The 16,524-nt window shown below is 42.6% G+C and overlaps 1 protein-coding gene and 1 pseudogene across 2 annotated transcripts in view; one reads left to right on the forward strand and one right to left on the reverse strand.

Moving 5' to 3' along the window:
• The window catches only part of LOC105504691 (S-adenosyl-L-methionine-dependent tRNA 4-demethylwyosine synthase), a 279,094-nt gene that overhangs the window by 124,435 nt on the left and 138,135 nt on the right, over positions 1 to 16,524 (reverse strand). The gene's annotated exons all lie outside the window — the stretch shown is intronic.
• LOC105504683 lies at positions 218 to 695 on the forward strand (annotated as a pseudogene). The gene has a single exon (XR_001000647.1). The product of XR_001000647.1 is annotated as a 60S ribosomal protein L22 pseudogene (transcript).

Consider the following 16,524-nt stretch of genomic DNA (forward strand, 5'->3'; position numbering starts at 1 on the left):
GTTGGCTAGGCTGGTCTTGAACTCTTGACCTCAGGTGATCCACCCACCTTGGCCTCCCAAAGTGCTGGGATTACAGGCGTGAGCTACTGTGCCCGGCCTAGACTGTACTTTTTCTAAAGCCTCTCCCCTTCTCTCTTCAAATGGGTCTCATAATTCATTCTCTTCAGTAAATTTAGAAATAGAAGAAAGAAATTCCCCCTTAATAATCTTCTGATCGCCCTTTCTAACTCCGCTGCGGCCATGCCTCCAGTGAAAAAACTTGTGGCGAAGGGGGGCAAAAAAAAGAAGCAGGTTCTGAAGTTCACTCTTGATTGCACCCACCCTGTAGAAGATGGAATCATGGATGCTGCCAATTTTGAGCAGTTTTTGCAAGAAAGGATCAAAGTGAACGGAAAAGCTGGGAACCTTGGTGGAGGGGTGGTGACCATCGAAAGGAGCAAGAGCAAGATCACCGTGACATCTGAGGTGCCTTTCTCCAAAAGGTATTTGAAATATCTCACCAAAAAATATTTGAAGAAGAATAATCTACGTGACTGGTTGCGCGTAGTTGCTAACAGCAAAGAGAGTTACGAATTACGTTACTTCCAGATTAACCAGGACGAAGAAGAGGAGGAAGATGAGGATTAAATTTCATTTATCCGGAATATTTTGTATGAGTTCTTGAATAAAACTTGGGAACCAAAAAAAAAAAAAAATAATAATCTTCCGATCAAATTCTCCCAATATTCTTTTTCTATAAGGGTTCCACAATTTATTCCACATTTTTACCTAGAAGTTTTATGCATTTTTTGTTTCAAAGTCCATGCATTTTTAAAAAATGAAAATATCATTCACACGCCATACAATTCACCACTTTAAAATGGTTTATGTGCTTTATATACGTATCAGTAGCAGCCTTATCAATCTTTGAGTGTAAGACCTTGAAGAGCAAGAATCCTATTTTTCTTTTTATCCAGCCACACAGGCAGACATTAAAGCTACTTCTTAGGAGATATTGTTGATTTCAGCAGACAGAATTTTTAAGGGAATATAGGCCAAACAGATGCTTACAATGATGTGGCTTAGTGACACATAGAAAAATCACAAGTGTCTAGACTTCTATTCACTTCTGTTAAAAGTGGAGAGGCTCTGACCAAATGTAGGACAGAGGTGATTAAGATCCTGGCAGGCTCTCACTGCTTTAATGCCTCTGCAATACCGACATACTAAGGGAATCCTTCAAAGTTCAGGTAATGTGTCACTACTGAGCAAAGCATATTAATTACTGAAAATGTAAAACAAAAGCATCAGTAATAACAGCATTCTGTCTCATCACCCCTTTGCTGAGTGCCTCTTTAATAAAAGACAAGCTATGCTTCCTTAACTGGACTTTTATTTAAAAAAAAAAAAAAAAAAAGACTGTCTTAATGGCTACTGCTGGCTATCATCATCTGATACTAACAGGATTTTGTCAAAAGCTTCCTGATGCAAAATGAGAATTGCCCTGACCTTTTCACTATGCTTCCATAACTACTTAAGCTTATGAACAGTACATTCCAAAGGCCATACTCCTTTTACAAACCTCTATCATTTACAAAATAGGAAGCCCTGGACACTGACACTACCAACAAGGAATTCTAGTCAGTACTAGATGTCTGAGATGCTACACTCAGGGAAGTCTCCAGATCTCTTGTCAAGGAGCAGAGCAAGAATGGAGAAGGGGAAAAGGTCCCCAGGAATTATAGAGCTCATTTCTAAGGGGCTCAAAATTAGCAAAGAGGCCTTTGGAGATACATATTTTCTGAGCTTTAGGGATCTTGTTTCTGCCTAGTACTGGTCTCTATTCACCTAGAAGAGATAATGAGGCTCCCAGTAGGGTCACTTATCTGTCTCCATTCTATACAGAGATAACAAATGTTCCCAAAAAGCAAAAGAGTCTTACATCATCAAAATCATCATAATAATAATTCCTGCATCTGAGAATCTCACGGCACTGCTGGGAGTAATTAAAAAGGATATCCTCTGCTCTCCCAAAAAGAGACAATATCGAAGATAGACAACCTTAAGCCCAGTCCTCTGTAAAAATGCTCAAGGATTCGAGATGTGAGTATTTTAAGGAACCTTTATCTTAATATCAAATCTCTGAGTGAAGAATTATCACATATAAAACTGTGTTGACGAACATAAAAATCTCCCTCCCATGTTGCCTTTCTGTAGAGATTATCAGGCCTCATTCTACCTTCCAAGGCTCAGAAGGTAGAATGAGGCCTGACAATATCTGCAGGAAAAAAAAAAAAAGGAGAGAGATTATGTTTGTAAGAAATCCAAGTAAACAGTGACTCTGAAGCTCCTCCTTGGGATAAAAAAACAACCCGAGTGACCCAAACATGCAATGATATTAAAACCTAAATCTCTAAGACAATCTGGGGCTGTCAGATCAAGCCAAAGAGCTCAGGAGGAAGAGAGGAGGAGGATGAAGGAGAAGGAGAGAATGATTAAGCACTCACCAAGCTGGCACACTCTGCCATGTGCTTTATCCTTATTGATCAGTTCACTGAATCCTCACAATAAAGTGACCACACAGTCGCTACTTATGCCCATTTTAGAGACGATGAAGCTGAGGTTCAAGATGTTAAGTAACATGTGCAACAATCTATAAAGAATAAGCATCAAGCCAGGCACGGTGGCTCATGCCTGTAATCCCAACACTTTGGGAGGCTGAGGCAGGAGGATCACCTGAGGTCAGGAGTTTGAGACCAGCCGGGCCAACATGGTGAAACCCCATCTCTACTAAAAAATACAAAAATTAGCCGGGCATGGTGGCGGGCGCCTGTAATCCAAGCTACTCAGGAGGCTGAGGCACAAGAATCACTTAAACCTAGGAGGCAGAGGTTGCAGTGAGCCGAGATCACGCCACTATACTCCAGCCTGGGCAACAGAGCAAGACTCCATCTCAAAAAAAAAAAAAAAAGAAAGAAAGAAAAGAAAAACAGTAAGCATTAAGGAGATTCAAGTTCAGAGATGACTCCAGAGCCTTTCTCCTAACCCTGCCCATTATGGCAAAATCCACAGTGTGGCTCAGTGTTCAAGTCACAGCGGTTACATGTAACAAGCAGTATTCCGTAAATGAAAAATCCAAGAGAATACGGATGATCTGTGAAACGCAGATTCTGACTGCAAAGTCCTAAGAGAAGCCAAAACAACAAGTCCTCGGGAAGAAATTCTGAACTTAATTCCTTTCAGGGGCCTATGCACTTCACTCAACATTTGTCTATGAACTGGACACTGAGGCCAAGAGGCTCAGCCCTCAATATTTACATTCTGGAGGGAACAGAAGATGGATGCGAGTCCCATCACGCAGCGCCATGACTAAGGTGGGGAAAATGCAGTGGGAATAAATGGAGGAGTGAGTTGATTTTGCTTGGCAAAATCATACAGAAGATGTAACAAGGTCAAAGTCAAAGCTATCTCTGAAGGACACAGAGTTCATCAGGAAGAGAATGAAATCATTTCAAGGAACGTCCAAAGAAGAAATGCAAAGGCCTGCAGCTGTGAGTTGCCGCAGGATAAAGGAATCACAAACTATCCCCCGTGGCTCTAACATGGTAAATGGAATTGGGGGATGCCTGCAGCCACGTTTCATGTCCTGCCAGGGTTAGGTTTGGTTTACTGAAGTTTTAGGTAGCCAGTGACACAATCAGATCAGTGCTGATGAAAGTCACGTGGCTCCAGTGTGATGAATGGATTAAAAAGCCAGCACAGCGCACCGTTCTGCATCTGGCTTCCCTGTGCCTCCCACTTATCACCAATCCAACAACTTCTTAACCACAATTTAAAACTCCAAAAAGCTCTAATAACCAAAAGACAAACTTAGTTGGAAGTAAAATCTGACTTACAAGGCTGTTTGTATTCTTCATTTTTCTTTTCTTTTCTTTTCTTTTTTTTAAAGACAGTCTTGCTCTGTCACCCAGGCTGGAGTGCAGAGGCACGATCTCGGCTCACCACAATCTCTACCTCCTGGGTTCAAGCGATTCTCCTACCTCAGCCTCCCCAGTAGCTGGTTTTACAGGCACAGACCACCACACCTGCCTATTTTTTGTATTTTTAGTGGAGACGGGGTTGCGCCATGTTGGCCAGGCTGGTCTTAAACTCCTGGCCTCAGGTGATCTGCCTGCGTCGGCCTCCCAAAGTGCTGGGATTACAGCCATGAGCCATGGTGCCTGGCCTAATTTTTCCATTTCTGTGACTAAGCATACTTTATTATAGAACTAATTACATGTGTGTGGCGCTAGGGTGCTGGAGATGTTCCATAAAATACAGTGGATATACTGTATTGTCTTTCTAAAATTCTGAAACACTTTTGGGCACAAGAGATAAAAGACTGTGAACTTGTAGAAATCATTCTATATCAATACATAGTTTTTGCATCTTTTTTTTTTTTTTGAGACAGAGTCTCACTCTGTCACCCAGGCTGGAGTGCAATGGCACAATCTCAGCCCACTGCAACCTCTGCCTCTCAGGTTCAAGTGATTCTCCTGCCTTAGCCTCCAGAGTAGCTGGGAATATATAGGCACCCACCACCACGCCCAGCTAATTTTTTGTATTTTTAGCAGAGACAGCATTTCGCCATGTTAGCCAGGCTGGTCTTGAACTGACTTCAGGTTATCTGCCTGCCTTGGCCTCCCAAAGTGCTGGGATTACAGGCATGAGCCACCGTGCCCAGACTTTTCTTTGATTTTCTAACAACTACAGATAAAGAATGCACTTTGTGATTTCTCTTTAATATTCTGGTTATTTAACAGTGTGTTGTTTAATTTCCACATATTTGCGAATTTCCCAAATTCTAGTTTGTGAAGTCCTTGGTCATTATTTGTCCAAATATTCTTTCTTCTCACTTCTCTCTCTCCTGTCCTTCTGGAATTCCCTTTATAAATATGTTGGCATGCCTGAAAGCGCCCCATGGGTCTCTGAGAGACTTTAGTGATAGTCTATCTGATGAGTCATCATTTTCATACTTTTGTTTCTTTGAAAATGCTTTTCTGGCCAGGCGTGGTGGGTCACACCTGTAATCCCACCACTTTGGGAGGCCAAGGGGGGCGGATCACTTGAGGTCAGGAATTCAAGACCATCCTGGCCAACATGGTGAAACTCCATCTCTTCTAAAAATACAAAAATTAGCCAGGCATGGTGCCCCATGCCTGTAATCCCAGCTACTCAGGAGGCTGAGACAGGAGAATTGCTTGAACCCAGGAGGCGGAGGTTGCAGTGAGCCAAGATTGCACCATTGCTCTCTAGCCTGGGTGACAGAGTAAGACTCCACCTCGAAAAGAAAAAGAAAAAGAAAAAGAAAATGCTTTCCTGTAGTTCTTTGAACACATTTAAAATAGCCAATGTCAAATCTTTGTCTACTAAGTCCAATATCTAGGCTTCCTTGTAGATGGATTCTATTCTCTGTTTTCTTTCATGAGTATAGGCCACATTCTGTTTCTTTGTATATCTTGTGGGTTTCTTTAAAGTAAACACTAGACATTTTCTTTTTATTTGTTTATTTTTTGAGACAAGGTCTCACTCTGTCCCCCAGGCTGGAGTGCAGTGGCACGATCATGGCTCACTGTAATCTTGAACTCCTGAGCTCAAGCAACCCTCCTGACTCAGCATCCTCAGTAGCTGGGACTACAGGCATGCACCAAAACATTTGGCTAATGTTTTAATTTTTGGTAGAGACAGGGTCTCACTATGTTGCCCAGGCCAGTCTCAAACTCCTGGCTTCAAACAATCCTCCCGTCCCAGCCTCTCGAAGTGCTGGGATGACAGACATGAGCCACCGCGCCTGGCCATTATTTTAAATAACATTAGTGGCAACTCTGGAAATCAGATACGTCTCAACCCAGGTTTGTTTGGTTTGGTTGGTTACCCTGGTTTTGGGCATATTGTTTTGTTTGTTTCTTGGTTTTCTCTTTTGCTGTTTGTTGTTGCTGAAATAATTTGGCAAATTCAATATTCATTGTTGTGTTTGGCCACTGAAGTCTCTGTTTGGTTAGCTTAGTGGTCAGCTTATGAATGGACAGAAATATCCTTAAATGCTTCCAACTGGTAAGCCTCCTAGCCTTTGTCAAGGGGCTCTGTGATTTTGCCTTCATCACCCAGGCAGGCAGTTTGCAACTCTGCCTTGGTTTTCGCTGCCTGCTTACTCAGGAAGAACCAAGGGCACAGGGCCTTCTCAATTCTTCTCCGGCATTCCCACAGCCCTGATCATGTGAGTGGTGTTGGAGACTCCCAGGAATACGATGGAGCTTTTCAAAGTCCCCTATGACATCTATGAGATGCCCAGCTTTTCCTTTTACATTTATTGGTGAGCTTCTTGTTTGCCCTAGCTGTTAATGCCACTTGAGGCAGCTTTGTGAAGCTAAACCATCGTCCGTAATGGTTTAGGAGAAACATCCAGACAAAGGCTTTTTGCACCAGACAAACTTGAGTCACTTCAAATAAAGACAACCCCTGTGAGAGAAAGTTTCCAAGTTTGCCAAACAAGTCATATATAATGACAATTTCCTAGGAATGACACTTTGAAGGAGTCCCCATTCTGTTTTGCCCCCTCCCACAGCTGCCGGGCTGCTGGTTTTTACTGTGGTTGTGAGCTACTGGTTTTCTTTTTTGTTTTCTTTTGAAACGGAGTCTTGCTCTATCCCCTAGGCTGCAGTGCAAAGGTGCGATCTCGGCTCACTGCAACTTCTGCCTCCTGAGTTCAAGCGATTCTCCTGCCTCAGCCTCCTGAGTAACTGGGTTTACAGGTGCCCGCCACCACACCCGGCTAAATTTTTGTATTTCAGTTGAGACAGGGTTTCACTATGTAGGTCAAGCTAGTCTTGAACTCTTGACCTCAAATAATCCATCTGCCTCAGCCTTCCAAAGTGCTGGGATTACAGGCCTGAGCCACTGCACCTGGCCAAGCTACTGGTTTTCAAGGCTAGGGAAAGTGAGAATGGAATAGAACAAGTTAACATCACAAAGCTCATTTTCCTTACTGAGATGCAGCCATTTTTTTGTGAATATATGCTCCTTACATTGCTGCATGCCTTTGGTTAATTTCCACAGGTAAGAAAAAGTCACTTGTGACCATTTTTGCCAGTATTCTCATTGTTTTCATGGAGAAACAGGATTTTTAAGGTCTGTGCTTTGCTATTTCTGCTGACATCCAACCCACATATTTTGTTTTCTTATCTATCATCGTTCATCAATATATTTTCTATTTCCACTGTACCTTCTTTTTGACCCACAAGTAAATAAGAAGTGTGTTGCTTAAATTCCAGAATATTCTAATTATCTCTTGGTATTGGTTTCTAGTTTAATTCCATTGTGTTCAGATATCACGCTCTATACAATTTCAACCCTGTTTTGAAATGTCTATAATGTTCAGCAAACGGCCATTTGGTAATTTTTCTGTGAACGAGTTCTGTGCTCTTGAAAAGAATCTGTATTCAGGCCGGACGTGGTGGCTCATGCCTGTAATTCTAGCACTTTGGGAGGCCAAGGCGGGCATATCAGCTGAGGTTAAGAGTTCGAGACCAGGCTGGCCAACATGGTGAAACCCCATTTCCCTCAAAAAATAAAAAAATTAGCTGGTGTGGTGGCATGCGACAGTAGTCCCAGCTACTGGGAATCATGAGGTGGGAGACTCACTTGGACTCGAGAGGCAGAGGCTGCAGTGAGCTGAGATCGCACCACTGCACTCCAGGCTGGGTGACAGGGTGAGACTCTGTCTCAAAAAAAAAGAAAAGAAAAAAATCTGTATTGCAAAGTTTCTGGTTGGAATGCTCTATTTCTGTGTTATAGGTTAAATTTGTTAATTCCATTGTTCAAATCTTCAATACTCCTACTAATTTTGATTTATCAGTTTGAGAGAAATCAGTTAAAAATCTATTATTTCTCCCCTTTGTAGTCTGTCAATGTTGAGACTATATTATTCAGTGTTAAAAATTTTGAGTTGTTATATGATTTTATGTTTCTGGTGGGTTTAACGTTTTATTATTAAGAAATGTCGGCCGGGCGCAGTGGCTCAAGCCTGTAATCCCAGCACTTTGGGAGGCCGAGACGGGTGGATCACGAGGTCAGGAGATCAAGACCATCCTGGCTAACACGGTGAAACCCCATCTCTACTAAAAAATACAAAAAACGAGCCGGGCGACGTGGCGGGCACCTGTAGTCCCAGCTACTCAGGAGGCTGAGGCAGGAGAATGGCATAAACCCGGGAGGCGGAGCTTGCAGTGAGCTGAGATCCGGCCACTGCACTCCAGCCTGGGCGGCAGAGCGAGACTCCGTCTCAAAAAAAACAAACAAAAAAAAAGAAATGTCCATCTTGTCCAGGTGCAGTAGCTCATTCCTGTGATCCCAGTACTCTGGAAGGCCAAGGTAGGCAGGTCACTTGAAGTCAGGCATTTGAGACCAGCCTGGCCAACATGGTGAAACCATCTGTACTAAAAATACAAAAATTAGCTGGGCATGGTGGTGGATGCCTGTAATCCCAGATACTCGGGAGGCTGAGGCACGAGAATTGCTTGAACCTGGGAAGTGGAGGTTGCAGTGAGCCGAGATCGCACTACTGCACTCAGCATGGGAGATAGAACGAGACTCCATCTTAAAAAAAAAAAAAAAAAGTCCATCTTGGCCAGGCATGGTGGCTCCCACCTGTAATCCCAGCACTTTGGGAGGCCAGGGTGGGAGGATCACTTAGGTGCAGGAGTTCAAGACCAGCCTAGCAATATAATGAGACCTTGTCTCTGAAGAAAAAAAAAAAAAAAGTCAATCTTATCTCAAGTAATGAATGGGTTTTGCCTTAAAGTATATTTTGACCAACATTACTCAGCCTGCCTTTCCAGAAGTGAAACTTCTGTGTTTCATGTCTTATCTCACAAACTCGCAATGCCACCATAAGGTAGTCATTATTATTATCATTTTACAAATGAGGAAAGCGGGCACTGAAAAGTTACCCTCCAATGTCAGAAAGACACTAGGAGATCCAGTCAAGATTCAAACCCAGATCTTTTCCAGACCAAAGCCAAAGCTTTTTGCCACCTCTCTGCACTTTCTTTCCCTCTTTAGCCCATGCAGACAGGCATGTTTCAGAAAAGTATTCCACAAATTCAAAGATAGGAGAGAAAATTAGATTTTAAACTTCATATGTTTAGTGCAAACAAGATAGGCTGGGGGGCGGAGAACTTGTATTGAAAGAATCAGGCAGTACTTACTTCTATTGAAAGAAACTTCTATTGAAAGACTCAGGCAGTATTTACTTCTATTGAAAGAAACTTCTATTGAAAGAATCAGGCAGTATTCAATCTTCATTTCATTGTAGCTGTTTTCTGGAACCATTTTGAGCTAACACATACAAGAAAACTGCATGTTTATTAAACTTCACTCATCTCTTCAAACATATACTATGCACCTAATATGCAAAGAGACATCCAGTTTATGAAGGTTCTCTAAAAGATGTGGTGAATGCCTCAGCAAAAACTAAAGAAAACAAAACACAAAGCAAACAAAATAACAGAAACACAGAAGCAGCAGAAAAAAGAGAATAAAGTTCCTACAGTTTCAAGAAAAAGGTGTCCGAAAGTAAACGTACACAGGGACGAAATTTGGAAGCAGGAGGTGAGTCTGAGAAGTTAATCATGTCATAGTTAAATGCTGAACACAGCTCTGTCTTCTTATGATAAACCTGCCAGCAGCTAAAAAGCTTTAGATTTACAGCACTCACCAAAAAAGAGCTATAAGATTCTAAATGTAAATTTTAAAATAATATAAAATAGATGATTATGATACAAAACAATTAACGTGGACTAAATATGAAGCAAAGAGTTCATGAGTCTACAAATGACTACAGATTTGACTCTGAACTCTGGCACACTCATGAAGTGGGAGACGCTGTTACAGGATTCAAATGTCCACAAGGTAAGAACAAACCAGTTCTCTGAGGTTCCTCAGAGGGAAGAAGCTGTTCAGTGTTGGGAAACATCCTCCTCAACAACTTCCTTGCCTTACAACATGATGCCATACAAAGATCTGCTTTTACCAAGGTGTCGTCAGCATCACCACGTGGAGCGATGTATAAGAAATGACTCCATGGAGTCTTCTATTGCAGCAGTAACATCAGCTATGATGAACCTCTCTGACTGCAAAGTTGAATGCACAGATGGTACAGTGCTCTGGAACAAAGTTCTAAACTCACATGTCTACAGGGACCAAGGAAATAATGTGAGTCAAGCAAGTCACTTTTAAGAGGGAAAAAAATTCTTTGTGTATCAAAATGCAGATTGCATATGAAACACACATGAATATTCTCTCCTTACTCAAAAGTGCTTTGTGTACCAAAATGCAGACTGCATATGAAATACACAAGAATAGTCTCTCCAGCCAGGCGCGGTGGCTCACACCTCTAATCCCAGCACTTTGGGAGGCCAAGGTGGGCAGATCACCTGAGGTCGGGTGTTTGAGACCAGCCTGACCAACATGGAGAAACCCCGTCTCTACAAAAATACAAAATTAGCCAGGCTTGGTGGCAAATGCCTGTAATCCCAGTTACTCAGGAGGCTGAGGCAGGAGAACCACTTGAACCCCAGAAGTGGAGGATGTGGTAAGCCAAGATCGTACCATTGTACTCCAGCCTGGGCAACAAGAGCGAAACTCTGTCTCCAAAAAGAAAAAAAAGAATATTCTCTCCTCACTCAAAAGTTCTTTATGCACGAAAATGCAGATTGCATATGAAACACACAAGAATATTCTCTCCTTAAAGTGATATGCTTTCTTCTATTATTCTGGGACTATGTGGCCTCTCAGTCTACCTTTCACTATTTCACTTTTTTAGAAATGGTGACAGGAATTTCTCTGCTATAAGAAAATCAACCGTGCAATTCCTCTGACAAGTGGCAGATGACACTCAGCCTTAGGGCTGAAGAAACAGCAAGATGGGAGGAGTATGGGAAACTGAAAACCACGGGGCTTCCTGGAAAAGATAACTACTCCTTGGCTCTTGACAACTTTTGCCACATGATCTTTTCAAAGTCAAAAGTCCAGATTTTATGTAAAACCTCTTGATTTTTCAATGTTGGCTCCAAAAAAAAAAAAAAAAGTGGTAAATAGGTGTAGGAAAAGCAAAACCTACTTCTTATCAACTGAGAGTTTGAGACCTCTGGGCTTAAGGAGAAAATTGATTGTATATCATCTGGGCTATTCACATAATTATAATCAATCATCAACTGAGTTCCTGAAGAATACTGAGCCCCAATAAGTTCAAGGTTATACTCCTTGACAAGTGTGGTCTGTTGTGCTGTATGTAGACTGCAAATATGACCATCGACTCCTCCTGTCCCAGTACCCAAGTGCCCCTGCCCTGTAGATCTGAGTGCCTTCTCATTGACTTGAAGCTCTGTCGTGTGACTTGCTTTGGTCCATGGGAAGTGAGCAAATGTGATACAAGCAAAGGCTTGAAAGATGCTCGTGCATTGGAGTTTGCCCCACTCGCTGCTCTTTGAAACCCGGCCACGCTGTGATAAAGTGTAGCACAGCTGCTGGGGGATGAGAGGCCACGTGAATAGCAGCCCCCGGGTCCCAGGCCAGCCCGTTGTCAATCAGCCAGCCCTGGCAGATCCACCCAGTGAACAACACTGAGACCAGCAAAAGACTTCCAGGTTGATCTGCAGAGTTATGAGCTAAATAAATGATTGTTAGTTAGTTTGAGGTGAGTGATTGCAGCAAAAGACAACTGACACATGTTAAAATATATCAGTACTTTCCTATCAAGAAATGGCTTTTTTCTTGTCTAATCACCACCAGGCCTATTAACATGAAGTGTGTTACACATTCTTGTCACTTTTATTAACCTCTGACAAACAAAAGCATAAAGCTACTCAGAGAGCAAAAGCTTTCTCATTTGCCTAAGGTGTTTGCTTCTATACAGCAACCACAACCAGTATCTGGCTCTCCCAAAACTCCTGGAGGACCACTCACTGTGAAAACTACTCTCAGGGGCAGAACTGTCAGTAAAGAGTCTGATATAATTAGGCTCTGTCTGTCCCCACTCAAATCTCATGTTGAATTCATAACCCTCAATATTGGAGGAGGGGCCTGGTGGGAGGTGGTTGGGTGATGGGGACTTCCCCCTTGCTGTTCTTGTGATGAGTGAGTTCTCACGAGATCTGGTTGTTTAAAAGTGTGTAACACTTCCCTTCCCCCTTCATTCTCTTCCTCCTGCTGTGTGAAGATGTGCCTGCTTTCCCCTTTGCCTTCCGCCATGATTGTAAGTTTCCTGAGGCCTCCCCTGCCATGCTTCCGGTATAACCCACAGAACTGTGAGTCAATTAAACCTCTTTTCTTCACAAATTACCCAGTCTCAGTTAGTTCCTTATAGCAATGCCAGAACAGACTAATACACAGTCATATGCTTTGGAGCTGGAAGGAAAACTGAAACCCTTTTAGGGGAAGGTTTAGTACCCTGAAAAAGCCACTAGCCTGAATATAATACAGACAATTGACAAAGTCTAGATTCCCCTCAAAAGATACCAGAGTACAGGTGGTATTGCAGTTACTTAGCAAAAAAAAAAAAAAAATTCTAATTAAAAAAATAAAAAATAAATAGGCCACCAAACCACCCAGAGAACAGTATTACTTCCTAGTGTGTGTGTAAGGTCAAAAGTTCCTCCCAGGTTTAAAATAAACCTACCGACTGCCAAGCTGCCCTTCTTGTTTCTCTCCTCTTTCTTTAATTCTTCAGTGTGCTCAAAGATGAAATGGCTGCAAGAGGCTCAGCAAATAGCTGAACTGTATGAGCTGACTTGCTGTATAGAATCAGCATTATCGACATTAAAGGAAACTTCCAAAATACATGGCCTCTGTGTTTTATTAGTTAATCTACAGCCTTATTTTTCTGCAAGAAACTAAGACACCAGAGACAACTGGTATTCTGATTCCTCCTATTCACAGAAATAAGTAAGATTGTCTCCTCTTAGAAAACTTTTTCTTTCTGTTTTCTCTTGGGATACGGGGGTTGGCAGGGAGCATCCTTAGTTTAATTCAGAGAGGCCTCAAGTCCTGAACGTATTACTTTAAAAGTAAAGGCTGTCTGAAGACTATCTTGTTTCACTACTCTACAGTCCAGAGTATTTGAAACTTGTGGTTTTATGACACATCATAGTATCTAGCATGGCAATTCTCATCATTCTGTTTTTGAAGTTTTTTCTAGATAATTCAAATCTTTCATTGGGAAAATGTGGGGGTAGGAGGGTCGTCTTATACTTAGGACCTCCTAACATTTGGACATACATTATTCCCCAGCCAGGAGGACTGCTCTGTTTCAGAAAAAGGTAAGCTGAAAGATTATGTCCTCAACACATGTATACCTGACGCGCATTATCAGAAATTCTTCTCATATCCTAGCAGTAATCTGTAGACCTCAGACTTGCTTTTGTTCTTCTCTTTTGAGATGGGTATTTCAACGGATAACAAAGACAAGCCCACTTTTTGAGATCTGAATCTAGAATGGCTACTTTCTGCATATTCCCTCTTATGTCAGGGAAGGACATACCCTAAAAGATGCAACACAGTTTGCATGCCTATTCCCTGAAGCACAGCACCCTTCATAACAGGAGCTTCAAGAAGGATGCTTTAAAAATCCAAAAGTGTAGGCCGGGCGCGGTGGCTCAAGCCTGTAATCCCAGCACTTTGGGAGGCCGAGACGGGCGGATCACCAGGTCAGGAGATCGAGACCATCCTGGCTAACCGGGTGAAACCCCGTCTCTACTAAAAAATACAAAAAACTAGCCGGGCGAGGTGGCGGGTGCCTGTAGTCCCAGCTACTCGGGAGGCTGAGGCAGGAGAATGGCGTAAACCCGGGAGGCGGAGCTTGCAGTGAGCTGAGATCCAGCCACTGCAGTCCAGCGAGGGCAACAGAGCAAGACTCCGTCTCAAAAAAAAAAAAAAAAAAAAATCCAAAAGCGTGACTGGGCGCAGTGGCTCACACCTGTAATTCCAGCACTTTGGGAGGCTGAGGCGGGCAGATCACGAGGTCAGGACATTGAGACCATCCTGGCTAACACAGTGAAACCCCCGTCTCTACTAAAAATACAAAAAATTAGCTGGGCATGGTAGCAGGTGCCTGTAGTCCCAGCTAGTCGGGAGGCTGAGGCAAGAGAATCACTTGAACCCTGGAGGCGGAGCTTGCAGTGAGCCGAGATCGCGCCACCGCACTCTAACCTGGGCAACACAACGAGACTCCATCTCAAAAAAAAAAAAAAAAAAAAAATCTAAAAGCGTAACCTCTATTTCCTAAGCATTCCTTCTTTCTTGATGATTCCTGATAGAGTAAACCCATCCACTTTTTAAACTCTCATTTTCAGGATCGGAGAAGTTTGCTACTCTTCCTATTACCCCAATCCTGCCACCTCACTTCCTCCTTTTTGTCTCCCTCCTCATTTACCAGTCAGGTTTGGTAAATGACGAAATATTTCTTTGGAATCATATGCCATCCTATCTCTTTTGTTTGTTGAAGATGGCAATCGAGGATAGTATGAACATCTTGTGGCATTCCATGATCCCTCTGCAGGCCTGAGAAGACTCACCAGCAAGAGAGGGAAAGAGAGACTCAATAACATCTACCAAATGTGCCCAGCATTTTGCAGGATGTTTTCGGGTAAATATCTTATGTCATACTCTATAATTTTCCTCAATCCATGATGGCATTCACAGACAATTCCATTCATGATCAAACAATGAATTTTCTCTGGTTATCATTTTGCAAAAAAGTACTACATCCTACAACTAACAGATTCCATTCTTTTGGGGGGATGTATGCCTTTAATTTAAGACAGACTCCCTTTTTTTATGCATATACCCCAAACATCACTCTATCCCAATGTCCCCCGCATGACCCATGTGAAAATTCAGGGATTTAAAACCCAACTAAAGTTTAAAAACAGAAACAGCAACCCTATGTAAAATAGACACATTGACTTTTTAAAAACTTTTTAACTTCACCTTTTTATACAACTTCAAAAAGTAATAGCTTAGCTATCTTTATGATAATACACTGATTTTCATATTATTGCCTGGTAGCTAATAATTTTAATCAACTCTTCGATTTCCTATGACATTACATTTCAGGCTGGGTTTGGTGGTTCACACCTGTAATCCCAGCACTTTGGGAGGCCGAGGTGGGTGTATCACTTAAGGTCAGGAGTTTGAGACCAGCCTGACCAACATGGTGAAACCCCGTCTCTTAGCTGGTGTGGTGGCATGCGCGGGTAGTCCCAGCTACTGGGAATACTGAGGCAGGAGAATCGCTTGAACCTGGGAGGCGGAGGTTGCAGTGAGCCAAGATTGTGCCTCTGCACTCCAGCCTGGGCGACAAAGCCAGACTTTGTCTCAAAAATAAATAAATAAATATTTCAAGCTGACTGTGTGTGTGTGAGTGTATGTGATCAATCTTTCTAGAAATAACCATGGTCTTCATTTTTTGCAAATATTTTCACCTTTTTTTCACATCTTTGACAGAGCAGGAGCACCGTCATGTCAGACAAACCCTCCCACTTTAAGTTCCAGCTCCCTTTCTAGCTTCCGGCATTTCAAGGAAATCACTTCCAACTACAAGCAGCCAGAAACAGCAGATGGTAAAACACAGACAAGATCCCTGGGGCACAGAGGGAGGTGGGGGGAAAGTCTCTTGGGTAACTGCCAAACTTCACCCTCATACACTGGGCCCCAGTAAAACAGTGGGCCTTAATAAGCACGTTCCTTTCCCTTCAGGTGCAGTAAGATAGGGAAGCTAAAAGCTGACTCGAGGGTATGCCTGCAACTGCAGAAAGAGGTATGGGAACAGACACACATCTCTCCCTCCCAGATAAGCACAACAAAGAGACACAGGAGCAGTCCAGGCCTCTGATAAACTCTCCCACCCTGAATCCTTAAAAACTCTTAGTCTGTAACAGAGTGTGGCTTCTGATCTAGCTCAGTGAGAAGTCCCTCCTAGGTTCAAGATAAACCTGTTAACTGTTAAGCCGCCCTTCGTGTTTCTCTCCTCTTTCTTTAATTCTTACAACCTTACTTTATTGGCCAGTGTTTAGGAAACAAACTTGAATTCAAAAAGATCTTTTTTTTTTCCTATTTCCCCAATATTTCACTACCCATGTACTGAGCACCTATAGTGTGCCAGGCAAAAAATGGTACCAAGATAAATAAGCAGAGGTCTTGATACCTCAAGGAGCTTGCAGTCTAATGGGGGAAAACACCAATAAATAACAGACGAGTAAAATTTAATAATACTTTTGGTGCTACAGCGTGTGCCTAGTCCCAATATGCCACAAAAACAGGTCATTTCCCCAGAGGCCCCAGGAGATGCCTTTGATCATCCCTAATAGGAGAGCCCTCCCTTAAGTCATCCAACCCAACCTCATCATCCTACCACCTAAACCTGACCCTTCCTTACAAGAGCCCTCTGCTGTTGTGGGGCCCCATAATCCTAGCAATCAACACAGTTGGAACCTTCAGTGTAATTACCTA

The sequence above is a fragment of the Colobus angolensis genome, unplaced genomic scaffold, assembly GCF_000951035.1.
Source record: "Colobus angolensis palliatus isolate OR3802 unplaced genomic scaffold, Cang.pa_1.0 Scaffold122, whole genome shotgun sequence".
In the NCBI taxonomy this organism is placed as follows: domain Eukaryota; kingdom Metazoa; phylum Chordata; class Mammalia; order Primates; family Cercopithecidae; genus Colobus; species Colobus angolensis.